General features: G+C 44.0%; 1 protein-coding gene across 4 annotated transcripts in view; it reads left to right on the top strand.

Moving 5' to 3' along the window:
• Positions 1 to 3,782: 3,782 nt before the first annotated feature.
• MFS16 (major facilitator superfamily transporter 16) overlaps positions 3,783 to 18,789 on the top strand; it is a 210,170-nt gene continuing 195,163 nt past the window's right edge. For 3 of the 4 annotated variants that reach the window (XM_067135066.2, XM_067135065.2, XM_067135062.2), the window contains exon 1: positions 3,783 to 3,927. The gene's annotated coding sequence lies outside the window, so the exon portion shown is untranslated. The remainder of the gene's footprint in view (positions 3,928 to 18,789) is intronic. The other variant, XM_067135064.2, reaches the window with a different exon arrangement.

The raw sequence follows: 18,789 nt of genomic DNA, 5'->3' as shown, positions 1-18,789 counted from the left end.
AGGGTCCCATATACCGGAACTATACTCTAGTTGGGGTCTTACCAGAGACTTATATGCCATCCCCTTTGCATCCTTACTGTGTGAAGGTATATGTTTAATGGCACAAAATATTCTAGAATTTTCTCCGGAATATTTTCCTAAAATTATTAAATGTTTCAGAAATATTTTACAATATTCTAAATTATATATTATAAATGCCCGCCTCTGTGGTGTAGTGGTTAGCGTGATTAGCTGCCACCCCCGGAGGCCCGGGTTCGATTCCCGGCTCTGCCACGAAATTTGAAAAGTGGTATGAGGGCTGGAACGGGGTACACTCAGCCTCGGGAGGTCAACTGAGTAGAGGTGGGTTCGATTCCCACCTCAGCCATCCTGGAAGTGGTTTTCCGTGGTTTCCCACTTCTCCTCCAGGCGAATGCCGGGATGGTACCTAACATAAGGCCACGGCCGCTTCCTTCCCTCTTCCTTGCCTACCCCTTCCAATCTTCCCATCCCCTCACAAGGCCCCTGTTCAGCATAGCAGGTGAGGCCGCTTGGGCGAGGTACTGGTCATTCCTGCCAGAAGGCTGGCAGTCGCCTGAGCACGTAACAATATTGTATCCCCGACCAAGAGTCTGAAGCTCCAGGACACTGCCCTTGAGGCGGTAGAGGTGGGATCCCTCGCTGTGTCCGAGGGAAAAGCCAACCCTGGAGGCTAAACAGATGATGATGATGATGATGATGATGATATATTATAAATAATGGTTCGTGGTGTGAGTTGCTGTAGTCGCATCCTAGTTCGTGAACCATGGGAACGGCTGAGTGGCCTAGTAAGTGTTTCGGATAGTAGGCATACCAGTTGCTATAGACTGGGAGTGGGTGCCTCGAACATATTCTGAGTTATGGCCTTCTTAGGACTATACAATACACCGGAGGCCCCTAAGCCGTTAGAGGAGAGATCCTCACTAGGACTGTCTGTAAGTAAGGTAGCGTCCTGCTTCACAGATTTACCAAGCTCAGAACATTTTAAGCAAGCCTCGAACCTATGGGAATAACGGAGTCCTAGTTTCATTTGACAGGCGATAGATTCCTTCGCGGGCACCAGTCACTCCACTCATCAGCTACCGTACATGCACACACGTTCGAACACACGAACTTCATTGTCACAACGTCACCGACAATAACAAACACTGATTCATTCGTTCATGCAGACAACTCCCCCATTATATCCCTGCTGATGACGTACTAGAATCCACGGGGCGCGGGGCTAGAGAAGAAATATTCTCGTTTCAACTTCCAGGAGGCCCACGGGGGAACCAGACAAAAGCAAGCAAGGAGAGGCCGGAATATGCCCTCGGACTAGCTAGGAAGTCTCAGGCCTGTCTCGCTTTTCCCTTCCAGGAAATACCGAAGAAGGCTTGCAGAAGGCTGGCAGTCGCCTGAGCACGTAACACGGAACCTCAGACAGCGGTTCGACATCTACGATACGACAACTCTGATACAGGAACACAAAACAGAGAAAAAACAACAACTCTGCAGTGATAACCAACCTTCTGTGGGGAGACAACATCAGAAGAAGAATTAGGGAGTTAAACCCACGTTCATCCGGACGAACCGAGCACGCCTTGATATCCTCGGCTAGGCAGCATCTTCGGGTAGTAAGCTAGTGTATTCATCAATAGATCACAACAACTCTGAAATGTATAGTACTTTAGTATACTATTTCTCTTTGGACATTTCTATCACTAATCATGTAACTACCGAGCTCGATAGCTACAGTCGCTTAAGTGCGGCCAGTATCCAGTATTCGGGAGATAGTAGGTTCGAACCCCACTGTCGGCAGCGCTGAAAATGGTTTTCCGTGGTTTCCCATTTTCACACCAGGAAAATGCTGGGGCTGTACCTTAATTAAGGCCACGGCCGCTTCCTTCCCACTCCTAGCCCTTTCCTGTCCCATCGCCGCCGTAAGACCTATCTGTGTCGATGCGACGTAAAACAACTAGCAAAAAAAAAAAAAAAAATCATGTAACTGTACCGTCTCTCTTCAAACTTTAGACCATACTGAACGCTCCATAGATCCCAATGAAAATAACTTCTAGGAAAAAAGAATAATTCGCTGTCCGTAATTCTAGATTATAGTAGTTTAAACCATTTGAATTATTTCACAGACTAAACTGATAGCAAGAAAACTTGAGAAGATTTCGGAGTAAGTGCCAGGTAAAAAATTTCACAGAGGGTTATCTAAGGTATTATGTTGAAAGGACAGCGTTACCAGACGTCCGAAAAATCCTGGATATTCTCTATATTTTAACCTTCTGTGTGGCGTCCGAAACGATATTTTTTAAATCCCAAAAATGCACTTCTCTTTCAGAAATTGAAAACATTCAGTGGTTTGAAAACTGTATTTTACAGTCGAAAAAACAGAATAAATGTGTATATCGCTTGCCCGCATGGACAAATCATTTTAAAGATGTTTTAGTGCTAGTGCTAATAGTATAAAAACCGAGATCCGACTTTTCAATACCAATGTGAAGTCCTTTCTCCTCTATGGCTGTGAATCATGGAAAGTCACTAAGCAAATCATACACAACCCCAAGTGTTAGTGAATCGCTGTTTTCGGCGTATCTTCATGGTAAGATAGCATGAAGTAATCAGGAACGAAAACCTGTGGAAGGAAACCAACCAGAAACCCACTGATGGAGAAATAAGGAAAAGAAAGTGGGTATGGGAAGCCTTCCTGGATGCCTTTTTCTCCACGCGGAGAAATAGGAATTCAAGGTAGATAGATTAGATAGATAGATAGATAGATAGATAGATAGATAGATAGATAGATAGATAGATAAGTAGATAGATAGATAAGTAAAAATCTGCCATTCTTAATTAAAGTTGCAGAGTGTTTTTTTCCTTTGCCACCCCTGCATATAATAAAAATATAGAGTAGGTTTTCAATGATTCCCGCACACTGGATAGATGTAAGAAACGAACTGTTGATATCAATCAATCAATCAATCAATCAATCAATCAATCAATCAATCAATCAATCAATCACTACTGATCTGCATTTAGAGCAGTCGCCCAGGTGGCAGATTTCCTATATGTTGTATTCCTATTTTTTTCTTAAGTGATTTTAAAGAAATTGGAATTTTATTGAGCATCTCTCTTGGTAAGATATTCCAATCCCTAACTCCCCTTCGTATAAACGAATACTTGCCCCAATTTTTCCTCTTGAATTCCAACTTTATCTCCATTTTGTGATATTTCGTGGAGGATAGTGTTATGTGTGGTGTGTGAGTTGCAGAGATGTTGGGGACAGCACAAACACCCAGTCCCCAGGCCATTGGAATTAACCAATGAAGGTTAAAATCCCCGACCCGGCCGGGAATCGAACCCGGGACCCTCTGAACCGAAGGCCAGTACGCTGACCATTTAGCCAACGAGTCGGACTGTACAAAAGTTAAAGAACACGGAAGAAGACGAAAACTGTTACAATGGCGGTATTTAGTTGGTCAAACGACATAGAGAGCTTAATGGACTTTCTCCCGACCTTTAAAAATTCAAATTGCGTTTGAAGGTTTACTGAAAGTTTGAAACCGCGATCTTGGGATCCGGAGGCCGACCCTCTACCACTGATCCACGGATGGGTGAATTCTGGTTATCTCACGTGTAAAATGGTGATGGAAGTGAAGATGTCTCATACCGCGAAACACTCAAATGGAGAAAAAGAAAGACACGTGCAGCAGCCTATTGTCTACTTGAGAGTACTGACGTATACTCGCGATCAAAAGATAAACCAGTCATCAGAGCAACACACCCAACCCGCGTGCTGTACAAAGGACAGAGTATCGCCGGTGTTATCATCACTCACTATATGAAGCCTGAATTCGAAGTAAGACAAAATAAATAAAGAACTAGAAGAACGAGGCGACGGTCTAACGAGCTTCGGGATTAGCTGTAAGTATCCTTAAACCTATCTATAAGAATACAGAAACACAATCAACACTCATGTTTGAGTGCAAACTGGAGTTTTAGATAAGACGAGGAAGATACACATTACTCCAAACAGTAGTGTGCTTAGAATTATTAGAATTATCTAACTGTTTATATTACAGATATCAAAGAACAGTACTTCCAGAATTTGTAAACAGAAAGTAGGATATGCTTGCCAATGTCTTTGTATATGATTATTTGTTTTCTTACATCATATTTTGTGACTTCTGTTCTATCGCGCTGTAGGACTGATTGTGAACCCTATTGTAAGTTGTAGTCTAATGAGTTAATGCAATTGGCCATGGATCTTAGAAATTAGAATAGCATTTTCGAACCTAATTATGTATCGAACGTTCTCTATTGTTTTCTCATTTAAAATGAATGAATTATTGCGAAACTATCCTCTTATATCCGTAGCCATCACTGCCTACATTCTCTTGGGACGAATCTCTTGGGTATCTCTAGGTATACGGTTCTTTAGTAATAATACTGACGATAAACCTATGGCCTCAGCTTCTGTGTACAGGCTTTTGATTTCAGATTCCATCTTATTTTCTGTGACTTTACCTCACCTCTCTAATGGGACGTTCCCAACGTAATGCCAATTGTGTCATTTAATTGTAAAAGCAGTGCAAGAAGGAGGAGAGAAAATGTGTACAATTCCAAATTTGTCTCTTTTTTTCTTTTTTATTCGTTCCGCATTAAGTGATTGTTACACGATTCAGGCTGTTTGAAAACCAGTCCGTGAACGTTTTTGTTTGTCCATGTGTTTGCTTGTAATCCTAGTGGAGATATTACAACCAACTTTACATTTAGAATGTACCAACGAAAATTGGGGAAGGAGAGTTAGGAACTGTATTAAACTTACTAAGGGAGATGTTCAATAAATTTCCAAATTCTTTGAAATAATTTAAGAAAACGCTAGGGAAACAACAGATAGGGAATCTGCTACCTGGGCGACTGCCCTAAATTCAAATCAGTAGTGATTGAAATTGAATCATTGTTAGAAACATATAATTTCAAAATCCCTGAATGTATAGGGGGTTTGTAGTAAACACAGAACAAACATTCCTAATATCAAAACGGTGTAAATATAACTCCAGTAACTTTTGGTCAGAGCAAGATTTCTACAAGGTGAAGTTTTCTGAATGTTGAAATTATCCCGAGGCGGCCAATACGTGCAAATACGGTTACGTCTCAATTTCACGAGTCTCAAAACTCACGGACTATAATTAGTAACAAATAGTATCAAAACTCACGACTACAAACTGGTTGCAAAGTAAACATTCTAATGAGTCTCAAAATTCACGAATCCGGACAGCAGGTGCTTGCGATGACTGCAAGAGGGATGAGATGCACGGTGACTCACGCTTCCCTTCAACCCATGCTTTTCCACCGATTTAGGGCAGTCACCCTGGTAGCAGATTGCCTATAAGTAATTTATCTATGTTCTTAAATAATTTACGAGCCCCTGGGGCCCCTTTTTAGTCGCTTCTTACGACAGGCAGGGGATACTGTGAATGTTATTCTGCCACCAAAACCGACGGTAGAGAAATAATGGTTAGTGAATGAAAGAGACCGAGGTGTATTATTATCATTATTTTAAAAACATTTTGCTGTTGTCTTAAAGTTAATATAATGCATTTTTTCTCTTTCACATAAATTTATATTAATGATGTGTGGCCTCCGGGGAGGTCTGGTGCAGGTCTTTAGAATTGACGCCGTATAGGCGACCTGAACGTCTGTGAGGATGAGGCCCTACGTAAGATGAAGTCTAATGCTGAAGATTACACGAACCCCGTCCCCGAGCCATAGGAATTAACTAATGAAAGTTAGAATCTCCCACCCGACCGGAAACCGAACCGAGGAACCCTGGACACCTTAGAGCAAAGGCCAGCATGCTAACCATTTATGCATGCAGCCGGACGACATACAATTAAAGTAGGTACCGTATGTTGCCCGCTGCTAGTTAAAAGAAACTGCCAATTGTTAGTACTGGGGCTTAGTTCCATTAATCTATGCGGCCAGAAGGCGGCATTTACTTTAATAAGGAATTTTATTTAGAGATATTAGAGATCAAGACAGTTAATTCACACATTTAGTTTAACATTTGGGGGTTCATTTGGAAAAAGGCGTATTTATAATTTTCGTAAGCGTTCATCTATTCGCTTACTTCAATCTGTTATCTACCAGACACATTTAAACCCCCCAAAAAATATCCATGACGCATCCTATTATTCCGTGCGATATAACTGAGTGATATTTGAAACTCATTCGATTATTTGATTTGATTATTCACTCGATTATTTAAATAATCGGATGGAAGTTATTTGATTATTAAAAGTATTCGATTATCCTATCACTAACAGGGTGGACATTTATCCATTCAAAGGACTGGCCCTGCTCGTGAGTTTTGAGACTGGCCCAGGTAGAGAAACTTGTTCTTACTAATCCTCTTCCAGGAATTCGTGAGTTTTGAGATTCGTGAGTTTTGAAACTCGTGAGTTTTGAGACGACACGGCAAGTACGAACTCTATTGCGATAACTAAGATTATATCTATACGTCATAAATATCAAGAGGTGAAATAACCCAGCATTGACTTATTTTCCATTTCTGAAGAAAGTTCATTCCTGCGCGAGTTTTCCACCTCTTCCCTGCTACTTCACTCTGTCGATATTTTCCTCGAAACCAAGCATGGTAACTGAGGCTTTGTATCCACTTGTTGCATTTCGTTTACAAATACGATATGAAGCAACACAGAAAATATCGTTTTCCTCGTACCATCAAAGCGTTCCATGACAAAATAGTCGATACGGGAATGCGATACGGACTCATGGGATACCATCGAGGAATATGGCATGAGTACATCGCAACAAATAGCAGCTACATAAGCTCACCGGACAAAACATGAGTCACCCTAGTGTGCACGCACAGATGGATCGTTAAGTCTGTACAGATGGCGCAGTGAACGTGTCCGTGCTACGTGAGCGTAAGGCAGTAGCGATCAGTGAGACGTTGATGTTTCAAGCGGATTTTGCACGTCAACATGGGTAGATGTAAGGATGTGACAGTGGCAAAAGGGGCGATCGTGTTTGGTCGTGCGGTGCGTGAATTGCTGGATTTGTTGGTGTTTCGCAGCGAACTGTTCAACGTGTCTACAAACAGTGGGGTCTGGGGTACTACACATGACCACGAAACTCGACGTGAGTATTGTGGTCGGAAAAAGATTTTGACTGGGAGGGACCGCAGACGCGTTTTTACGGCTTGTGAATCAAAATCGCTTCCAAACCCGACAGGAGTTGCTGGAGTCAGTGAATGAAGATCCATCCCAACCTGTTAGCGAGAGAACATTTCGACGGGAACTGCAGGCAATGGGAGTCGGTCACCTCGCCCACTGAGGCACATCAAACTGCGCGCATTCAGTAGACTAGAACACATCGAGCGTGGACAGTCGCTGGCTGACGGAACGTAACGTGAACTGACGAATCGCGTTTTTGCCTGTGTTCCAATGACTCACGTCGTCGAGTGCACCGAAGGCCAAATGAATCATTTCATCCAGGATGTGTGCAAGGGTCCGCCTCTCTGGTGTAGTGGTTAGTGTGATTAGCTGTCACCCCCGGAGGCCCGGGTTCGATTCCCGGTTCTGCCACGAAATTTTAAAAGTGCTACGAGGGCTGGAACGGGGTCCACTCAGCTTCGGGAAGTCAACTGAGTAGAGGAGGGTTTGATTCCCACCTCAGCCATCCTGGAAGTGGTTTTCCGTGGTTTCCCACTTCTCCTCCAGGCAAATGAAGGGATGGTACCTAACTTAAGGCCACGGCCGCTTCCTTCCCTCTTCCTTGTCTATCCCTTCTAATCTTCCCATTCCCCGCAAGGCCCCTGTTCAGCATCGCAGGTGAGGCCGCCTGGGCGAGGTACTGGTCATCCTCCTCAGTTGTATCCTCCGACCCAGAGTCTGAAGCTCCAGGACACTGCCCTTGACGCGGTAGAGGTGGGATCCCTCGCTGAGTCCGAGGGAAAAACCGACCCGGGAGGGTAAGCAGATTAAGAAGAAGAAAAATAAGATTTGTGCAAGGTCAGGTTTAAGCCGGAGGGGGATCTGTGATGTTTTGGGGGTGTTTGTCGTATGATGGTACGAGGGCTGGAACGGGGCCCACTCAGCTAACATGAACCAACATATTTATTTAAACATTCCGGATAATCAGGTGTTGCCTTTTACTCACATCTGCATGATGAGTATGCTATTGATACCCCAAATTTTCAAGACGACAACAGCAAAGTTAATCGGGCTAGACGTATGCATATGCGACTATTACATATCGATTGGCCTACAAAATCACCTGACTTGAACCCCCATTGAAGGTACTGCACAACCTTATGGACTCACTTCCTAACCGAATCCAGGCACTTATCAACTCCAGAGGCGGAGCTACACGGTATTAAATGATTCCTGTAATTATTCCTCCAGGGGTGACTATTTTTTTTTTGTCCGGTGAGCTTGCATTGCCATTCATTATTCTATAATGGAAAAGAAGAAACGCAAATCACCGCGTTGGTGGATGTCAAAATTGTATGGGAGTAGACAGTAGAGAAGACTACAACGGAAGACACCTCCAAAACATCACAGATCCCCCTCCGGCTTAAACCTGACCTTGCACAAATCTTCTTTTTCTTCTTCTTAATCTGCTTACCCTCCCGGGTCGGTTTTTCCCTCGGACTCAGCGAGGGATCCCACCTCTACCGCGTCAAGGGCAGTGTCCTGGAGCTTCAGACTCTGGGTCGGAGGATACAACTGAGGCGGATGACCAGTACCTCGCTCAGGCGGCCTCACCTGCGATCATATTATCGATTCAATTCAGAAGTTTATTAGCCGACTTATATCAGGTTTACGGTATATCTCCATCGTAACTAACAACCGCATTACGCATAAGTTTTCAGCCGCTAGCAGGAACAATCCTGAAATGTGCAACGGAAAGAAACTCGCCCAGCCCGTCCACACTGATACTACCGCATATCGCATCATTTTCTTTAATGTGAAGAGCAAAATCTGATCATTGACCGAACGGGCCCGTTGCACTTCGAAGCAACATTTTGCTGTATCCACTGTTACGTAACGAGGAGACACACGAAAGGCAGACAGGCTAAAAGTGGATCCAGTGCTAAGACGTAAACAAACGTTAGTCAATGACATCGTAAACAACCGGCCTCTCGTATCAACAATCTGGAATAATGAGAACAGCAGGATTCCTATTAGGGCCAGATAAAATCCAGAAGTGTGATCGCCTACTGTACCGCCATACCTTCATTTGAAAAGTGGTTTCCTGACAAGGCTGAGGATATTGTATCTAGATATCTTTTCATCACTAAAGTGAGGGAACAGACTGTACCTTCCCTCTAAAAACACAACATGAAATCGAATGCAGGATATATTTAAATTAAATTAAATTGAGAGGTAAAATAACTGCGAAGAAATGAGCAATATTTCATCTTTAAAATAGAATTTATTTGTATTACTTTAGTAAATGAGCAACAGTATCACTCCCACAATATAGTCCGCTCACCTTTTAGCGATATTTCTTTGTACGGGGAGATGGAGGAAGGAGGGAGCTCTCACGGTTCCGGTTATACTGCCAACTGAATGAAAATGAAATCTGAATTGAATCGATAATATGATCGATCGATATCAATTTTCTAAACCTTTATTATCTTAAGCCAACAACTGTGTCATACACACTTTATATAACATTATAGAACATTTCTCGATGCGAATCTTGTTCCCAGCATGAATTCTATGGTTTGGCTTTGCTGTGTAAACAACAACAGTACTAGTACGTAAAGTGTACGCCAGATGCCACACAGCGATGCATAAGCGATTCATATTTTGTGTTTCAAAGGTTGCCAGTAAGAATCTCGAAGATACCCAAGGTCGACCTATTCAGCACTAGGGTGTCCATGTATCGCTAAAAGGTGCGCGTACGGTACCTACAACATATTTCTCTCTCTGTGTGGAGTCTAACGTATTATAATTCTCTTAGCAAAATATCACTTCGTTTTCATTGCTCTGGTTATGTGAATGATGTTGATCCACGAAATATCACTGTAATATTTGTCCCAAATGAAAGACAGTAATTGATTTTACTCAAATAAAGTCTCAAATCGTAGTTTGATTAAGAAATACCGTCGTTAATAGCGAGAAATATGTATACGCACTTACGATCTGTAAAAGGGACTCCATTATGTTGTATTCCGCTGCTCGCGCCATCTTTTGTTTCTTTCTTGAGGTCCAGGGCTGGCACCGATGAATGGGAGTGTTATGTCTGTGTATTCTCTTCTCTTTTTTTTTCATATGTCCAGCGCGGATTGTCCATCGTTTGGCTTCTGATCAACGATATTTAAGTCTGCTGCTTCGGCCGTTCTCTGGGGCGTTGGCCTTCGATGTCGAAAAGAAGGATGAGTACACAACTGTATCAGACGTTGCACGCGGGACATGGCTCTATCATCTCTAGTTTTTCCCTCATATTATTACCATGACGGCAGATATCCTGGTGCAACTTCCAGAGTTACATTATTATATATTACACAAATGTTGTATTGTGACAGATTTTGAGAAAACGAATTGTTTCGGTGTAGGCTACACTTCTGCAGTAGCGACTGGTTCTAAAGGGCAGAGGGGCACGCCACTCCAGCTAAGTAACTATTATTGTATGGTTTTACAAGTACTGGCACTTTGAATGGTGATGCATTCAATTTTAGGACAAGGCGCAGCATGGAACTGGTGGTTCGATGTTGGCATCTGACGCGTACCGGTAGTTCGCTTCCTCTGGCTTGCTGGCCGGAACCTGAGCCTCTGCCCTTCTCTGCAGATTCTTGGGCAGGCCTGTGTCAGTGGCGTATACTATGGGCTGTCAAGGCTATCGGTGAGCCCTAACCTCAAATGAGAATGATGGAAATCTAAAACATTATATTGTAAGCATCTGGCACATTGTTTCATTTACAAAACTTGAACGCTATGAGATGAAACGTCGCTCCTATTTCTCAGTGCAAGGCATCGGTGAAAGATATTGCAGCCCAGGCACTGCGTTCCCCTCCCCTCGCCTCACCTCACACGGTTTGCTGTTGAATGCCCGATAGGTGCGCGGACCAGGGGGATAGGTGTGCCAGGCTTCGCTCCGTCACATCGCCACTACTAACGAAGGAGAGATAGTTCAAAGACTCGAAGTTCTCCGGAAGTTTCCGAATTGACACATGCGTTCCTCATCGTGTATACTTCCTCATCTTATACTTCTCACTTAATCATACAGATAACAGAGTACTGCTTCTTCACTCCCTTTTGCTTCTACATCCTTGTAGAAAGACACTGCTGGGCTACTGTTATAGGAGTAATATAGTTTTCTTTTTATAGGTAAATCAGCTCAAATGAAATACAATCTTTCAGGCTTAGTGTTCCCTTTGGCTGGTTGGAATCGAACCTGTGATCATGAGTACGACTGCTGGTCGTGCTGTAAAATTCAATATTTTACTTTAATAATAATAATGTCCACCTCTGTGGTGTAGTGCTTAGCGTGATTAGCTGCCACCTCCGGAGGTCCGGGTTCGATTCCCGGCTCTGCCACGAGGGCTGGAACGGGGTCCACTCAGCCTCGGGAGGTCAACTGAGTAGAGGTGGGTTCGATTCCCTCAGACATCCTCGAAGTGGTTTTCCGTGGTTTCCCACTTTTCCTCCAGGCAAATGCCGGAATGGTACCTCACTTAAGGCCACGGCCGCTTCCTTCTTCCTTGCCTGTCCCATCCAATCTTCATATCGCTCCACAAGGCCCCTGCTCAGCATAGCAGGTGAGGCCGCCTGGGCGAGGTACTGGTCATTCTCCCCAGTTGTATCCCCAACCCAAAGTCTGAAGCTCCAGGACACTGCCCTTGAGGCGGTAGAGGTGGGATCCCTCGCTGAGTCCGAGGGAAAAGCCAATCCTGGAGGGTAAACAGATTAAGATAATAATAATAATAATAATAATAATAATAATAATAATAATAATAATAATAATAATAATAATAATAATAATGGTGCATGACATCTGTACAGGCTTGGTGGTGACCTGATGAGGATAAAATGAGTGGCGAAGACGTGATACTCCCCAAGCCAGGAGAATTAAGAGTACGATGGGGTTGATTCTAAGAATTGAACTGGGCCCATCGGACCAAAGACAATCATTCTATCTGTTTCGCCACAAAGCCGGACTTTAATTTGCAAAACCTCAGGCTACCATCTCAAGTGATCAGGTGTTGATTATTGACAGTAGCAGGGGTCAGGGCAGTAGCTTGCGAAACAGCACGAACACAGCATACTACTCTGTTGGCTATTGGCTGTCGCTCAGAATGCTTAAGGTTCACTAAACCAACTAATGAAAAGTCTAGTGGTAGTCCACGTCTTGATCCCAGCATCCGCCACTGGCCTATGTACTTGCGCCCGGTGACAGCACCGATCAAGTATTCATGAACTTACTGCGCTTGCGCACAGGCTTTCGAAAAAGTTCGTGTGGACTGTGCCAGTTGAATTGCCGGGTCTGGTATTAGTTTAGGCATCGTCAACACAACTAAGAATACTTTTACCGGGCGAGTTGGCCGTGCGCGTAGAGGCGCGCGGCTGTGAGCTTGCATCCGGGAGATAGGTTCGAATCTCACTATCGGCAGCCCTGAAGATGGTTTTCCGTGGTTTCCCATTTTGACACCAGGCAAATGCTGGGGCTGTACCTTAATCAAGGCCACGGCCGCTTCCTTCCAACTCCTAGGCCTTTCCTATCCCATCGTCGCCATAAGACCTATCTGTGTCGGTGCGACGTAAAGCCCCTAGCAAAAAAAAGGTTTTTTTTTTTGTTTTTGTCGGAAATCATCCAGAACAAATCGTACTGCTTTCCTCTGAATCTCTTCCAGTTCTTGAATCAAGTAATCAAGTGTACCGGGAATCAACTCCAGACCCTCGAGGACGGCAGGTAATTGCTTGATTCAAGCAGTAGCGGCGACTGGGAAGTAGAAGCGGGGAGACAAACCTTTTTGCTGACAACAGAAAATACCCAGGTTTGTGTGATAGAGCGGCTGGGGCGTATATACATCAAAATTGGAAAACACAGCTCTCTGAGCGAATTTCAACAGAGTGGTAAAAGTTGTCAGTTTAACAACTTAAGTGCGGTAATAATAGTTTTTTGAGATTCTGATTCAATACCATACAATAAAACTCTCCCCAAAGGAACAATATTACACATGTATTACAATTAAATAGAACTACAGTGTGTTTTTAACAATTAAAATCATTTAATGTTTGACTACACACTAAGAAACTAACAGGCACTAAACAGCCTGCTACCGAGCTCGATAGCTGCAGTCGCTTAAGTGCGGCCAGTATCCAGTATTCGGGAGATAGTAGGTTCGAACCCCACTGTCGGCAGCCCTGAAGATGGTTTTCCGTGGTTTCCCATTTTCACACCAGGCAAATGCTGGGGCTGTACCTTAATTAAGGCCACGGCCGCTTCCTTCCACTTCCTAGCCCTTCCCTGTCCCATCGTCGCCATAAGACCTATCTGAGTCGGTGCGACGTAAAGAAGAAAAAAAAAAAAAACCAAAACACCAGCCTGCTAAAGTGACGAATGCACGTGGCCATCGGGTGAATCATACCTCAGTGTACGAAATGAAACGCAATGAAAATATACCCCTGCTACCCTTCCTCACAGCACGTGCAAAATCTCCACTACTTGCAGTGGCGCTATACAAGTCGCCTAGCCGCGGCGAACGACATATTGTGTATATTTCAGGAAATAATGTTGTTAATAATTTTTTAAAATAGAAGAAATAATTATCTGATAAGACAACAGAGCTTTAATAAGTCTATAATAATTCTTAGTATCAGGCGGCTAAAAGAGCGGGGGCGGGCTGTGCCTGCCCCCTCGCCTCGTCTAATCGCCACCACTGGATTTGAGAACTGGAAAGGATCCAAAGGAAAACAGCACTTTGTGGAGGAAAATATTTTTTTATTCCATTTTAGCCGCCCGACTACATTTAGGTTTCGATAGACTAAAACACCTAAGAGTTATTTAAAAAAATCGCCTGAAAGTAGAAATTATAAAAAAGCAATGTGTACAATCCGTATTGTTTTTTAGCGAATTCCTTACTTTAATTTCTTTAATTATTAAGATAAACTTAGCGGAAATACTCAGAAAATATCGTTTGTTGCGGCTAATCGATTCACCCTCTTGCTGCGCTCATTCGCCATTCTGGTAGTATCACTCAGTAACTTCGTCTGTGCGGTTCTATCTAGTGTCTGTTTGTTAATATGTAGTTAAATACTAAATGACATTTTAATTGTGTAATCACGCCGAACGTCTATTTAATTTTAATGCATGTGTAGGCCTAATTATTGTCCCTTTGGCGAAAGTTCTATTGTATAGTACTGTTATTCCTCTTATTATTCTGTTTACACTCCAGGGTTGGTTTTTCCCTCGGACTTAGCGAGAGATCCCACCACCTCAAGGGCAGTGTCCTGTAGCGTGAGACTTTGGTTCGGGGGACACAACTGGGGAGAATGGCCAGTACCTCGCCCAGGTGGCCTCACCTGCTATGCAGAACAGGGGCCTTGTGGGGGATGGGAAGATCGGAAGGGATAGACAAGGAAGAGGGAAGGAAGCGGCCGTGAGGTACCATCCCGGCATTTACCTGGAGGAGAAGTGGGAAACCACGGAAAACTACTTCGAGGATGGCTGAGGAGGGAGTCGAACCACCCTCTACTCAGTTGACCTCCCGAGGCTGAGCGGATCACGTTCCAGCCCTCGTACCACTTTTCAAATTTCGTGGCAGAGTCGGGAATCGAACCCGAGCCTCCGGGGGTGGCAGCTAATCACACTAACCACTACACCACAGAGGCGGACTGGTACTATTATTACGGTAGACTCAACCTTTTAAGTCTCTATCCAAATTCACTAAGAGAACATTAAAATATTTACCATCTTGTACCTATATTTTTTCCAATTTTTATGTCAAGCCCCCTCCCTCTTACAGGCCTTAAACCCGGGTACTTTGTGCTGTTTATACATTTTTGTGCTTCCCCCCCCCCCACTTCTAACTCTCAATCGCCCCTACTGATGTATAATTGATCGGTTATCTGCCACCTGGGTGATAGCCCTAAATACAGATCAGCGCTGATTGACTGATTGATAAAAAAAAGACGTTTGATAAAATCTCACGCAATGATATTCCGTTTACTAAAATGCGACTTCATTGTTGCATAACTTTAATACTAATTTAGACAATTGAATCATTGAATCCACCAAAGTAATAATGTGAACTGAATTTACGACTTTTGGAGAAGCTGAGTTGCCCGAAATATTGTCTCGTAGGAGGTTCTTTACATGCCCGTAACTCTTCGGCCACGAGACTATCATACTTTCAAGTACAATCGGACTTGAGCCGTGATTAGTATCCCTAGAGTCAATGCATGCAATCACTTAATTAAGATGATTCACTGATTGATGATCCAATTTTAGGACTATTATCATCTAGGTTATTAACTTCGTTCTTGAAGGAAGAAGAGTTCCGATCCTTACACTCAATTTCTCTTGTATCGCTGGGCTGAGTGGCTCAGACGGTTGAGCCGCTGGCCTTCAGACCCCAGCTTGGCAGGATCGATCCTGGCTTAGTCCAGTGGTATTTGAAGGTGTTCAAATACGTCAGCCTCGTGTCGGTAGATTTACTGGCGCGTTAAAGAACTTCTGCGGGACTATATTCAGCACTTCGGTGCCTCCAAAAAACCGCAAAAGTAGTTAGCGGGATGTAAAGCAAATAACATGTATTATTATTATTATTATTATTATTATTATTATTATTATTATTATTATTATTATTATTATTATTATTATTATTATTATTTACATGAATGAGGGTATCGGGATGAGGTAAGAAAATGTAAATTCGTCAGGAAGGGTGCAGCTCTTTTCAAGCACACCCGCAGCGGTAGTGAATTTTACGCGCCTGTTTAACCACATACCAGCCTTGCTGTCAGTCGTAAATTGTTGACAGTACCAGAAATTGACTCCGGGCCCCCAAGGACAGCAGTTAATAGCGCCAACCATTACACTACGGAGATGGATGTCGGATAAATAAAGAGAAAGAGCACAACAGATATATATGGAAATGAGACTCGCTTCGCTTCACGTGCTTGATATCTTCAAAGAACTGATTAAAAATAACGGACTAGAAGAAACACAATTTTTAAAAAAGAGCCTGTTCTCAAATAAGGGGCTATGGTACACTCAGCAGAGCCACCGTGGCTCAAGCGGCAGTGCGCTGATATCTCACCGTTGGGTTCTGTAGTTCAAATCCCGGTCACTCCATGTGAGATTTGAGCTGGACAAAGCGGAGAGGCGGGACAGGTTTCTCTCCGGGTACTCCGATTTTCTCTGTCATATTTTATTCCAGCAACAATCTCCAATACCATTTCATCGAGTTTTTTTATTAATTCTTGGTCCAGAGTAGTGGAACAGGCTTCGGCAGCGACAAAATTCATATCCTCGTCGCTAGATGGGGGCTTCAGTAATTCCATTCCTGACCCAGTTGAATGACTGAGCCAACGCAGCCATAGCGCTGATATAGCGCTGCCATCGAGTTAACTGTAGGTTTTTTTTCCATTAGGAACTCTAGGCAAAGTTACCTAGAAAATTCAGATGTATGTGTACTTTGACTTTCTTGCTCACATCTGTGCATACTATAAAATAAAGAGCCCAGTAGGAGTTTGTCTGTATTTGTCCGAAGAAATCTTGAGAACTACCGAGCAGATTTTGACCAGGGTTTCACCGTTCTAAACAGTATTTACTGAGAAATCTTTCTTTTTTCTTTCTTTCTTTCGTTCGTTCGTTCTTTCTTTCTTTCTTTCTTAATCTGCTTACCCTCCAGGGTTGGCTTTTCCCTCGGACACAGCGAGGGATCCCACCTCTACCGCCTCAAGGGCAGTGTCCTGGAGCTTCAGACTCTGGGTCAGGGGATACAACTGGGGAGGATGACCAGTACCTCGCCCAGGCGGCCTCACCTGCTATGCTGAACAGAGGGGCCTTGCGGGGGGGATGCGAATATTGGAAGGGATAGACAAGGAAGAGGGAAGGAAGCGGGCGTGGCCTTAAGTTAGGTACCATCTCGGCATTTGCCTGGATGGAAAAAGGAAGTGGGAAACCACGGAAAACAACTTCCAAGATGGCTGAGGTGGAAATCGAACCCACCTCTACTCAGTTGACCTCCCGAGGCTGAGTGTATCCCGTTCCAGCCCTCGTACCTTTTCAACTTTCGTGGCAGAGCCGGGAATCGAACCCGGACCTCCGGGGGATGGCAGCTAATCACACTAACCACTACACCACAGAGGTGGACGAGAAATCTTTAGGTGTATAAAACATTTATCTATGACGCAAACAGTGCGAATTTTAGTGAGGAAGTTAAAGAAAATCGGCTATCTGAGAATTTTATTGGCTTACGCACCTAACTATCAACGACAGAGTCCAAGTATGCGTGGAAGAATTGTTGAGCATAAAAAGCTCTACTAACGTCCATGACGGTATATATTTTACAGCGAAAGTCGAAAGCCCACTGAAGGTTAACCTTTATCAGTGATTGTCGACGCTCACTGCTCCTCTCAGTGTAAGTTAAATATACAGAGTGAACAAAAAGTGCCGCACGTGGAGGTCGGCATGCGGTTCCTCGTCCAAATTCACGACAAAAGTGTATCCTGCAAAACCTAGTCCGGTCAATAGGTTTAATAGAAATGCGAGTGTAGAGTGCAGTAGCCGATTTGGCAACTCTGGCTGTAGTAAAGGAGTAAATCCTATAAGTCGCTAATAGACACGGAGCTGCAGCTGGAAAGTAGTGGTGTGAGGCGAGGTCGTCATGATTTGTCCCCAAATATACGTACACTTCACACCAGATATTCAAAGCGACCACCTTGCACTTGCAAACACTTCGCCACTCGCTGAAGCATACTTTGCCGGACCCTATGCAACACACCTGCATCCACCATTGAAATGAAATGTGCCGGGATATCCCAGGACGGGTTCGGCTCGCCAGGTGCAGGTCTTTCTATTTGACTCCCGTAGGCGACCTGCGCGTCGTAATGAGGATGAAATGATGATGCAGACAACACATACAACCAGCCCCCGTGCCATTAGAATTAACCAATTAAGGTTAAAATCCCCGACCCGGGCGGGAATCGAACCCGGGACCCTCAGAACCGAAGGCCAGTACGCTGACCGTTCAGCCAACGAGTCATCCACCATTGCCGATGCAACATGCACGCGAGCTATTAGGTCTTGTACATCCATGGGTGGAGTACTATAAACATGTTCCTTGAAGTGTCCCCACAAATAAAAATCTAGTGAATTAAGGTCCGGGGAAAGTGGAGGCAAGAACATTGGACCTCTACGACCAATCCATTTCCCTGGAAACGCTTCATTTAACCAGTTACCCACAGTCATTCCAAAGTGTGGCGGTGCACCATCATGCTGAAACCATAGCTGTCGCCGAACACCAAATGGAACGTTTTCTAAAGCGTCAGGCAAAGTATTGCCCAGAAACGTACGATAGCGGGGCGCATTCAACTTGTCCGGCAATAGGTAAGGACCTAAAAGCACTCCACCCACGATTCCAGCCCACAGGTTTATGCCAAAGCGTGCCTGAAAGCCATGTTCACGGGTGACATGTGGGTTGTGGTCAGACCAATAATGGCTGTTGTGATGGTTGAAAATATCTTCCCGAGTGAAGCTACATTCGTCACTCCATATCACATTCTTTATAAAATGTTCGTTATC

This window comes from Anabrus simplex, chromosome 1 (genome assembly GCF_040414725.1).
Source record: "Anabrus simplex isolate iqAnaSimp1 chromosome 1, ASM4041472v1, whole genome shotgun sequence".
Classification (NCBI taxonomy): domain Eukaryota; kingdom Metazoa; phylum Arthropoda; class Insecta; order Orthoptera; family Tettigoniidae; genus Anabrus; species Anabrus simplex.
Note: the sequence above shows the minus strand (reverse complement) of the source record. Positions and strands in the feature narration are given on the sequence as shown.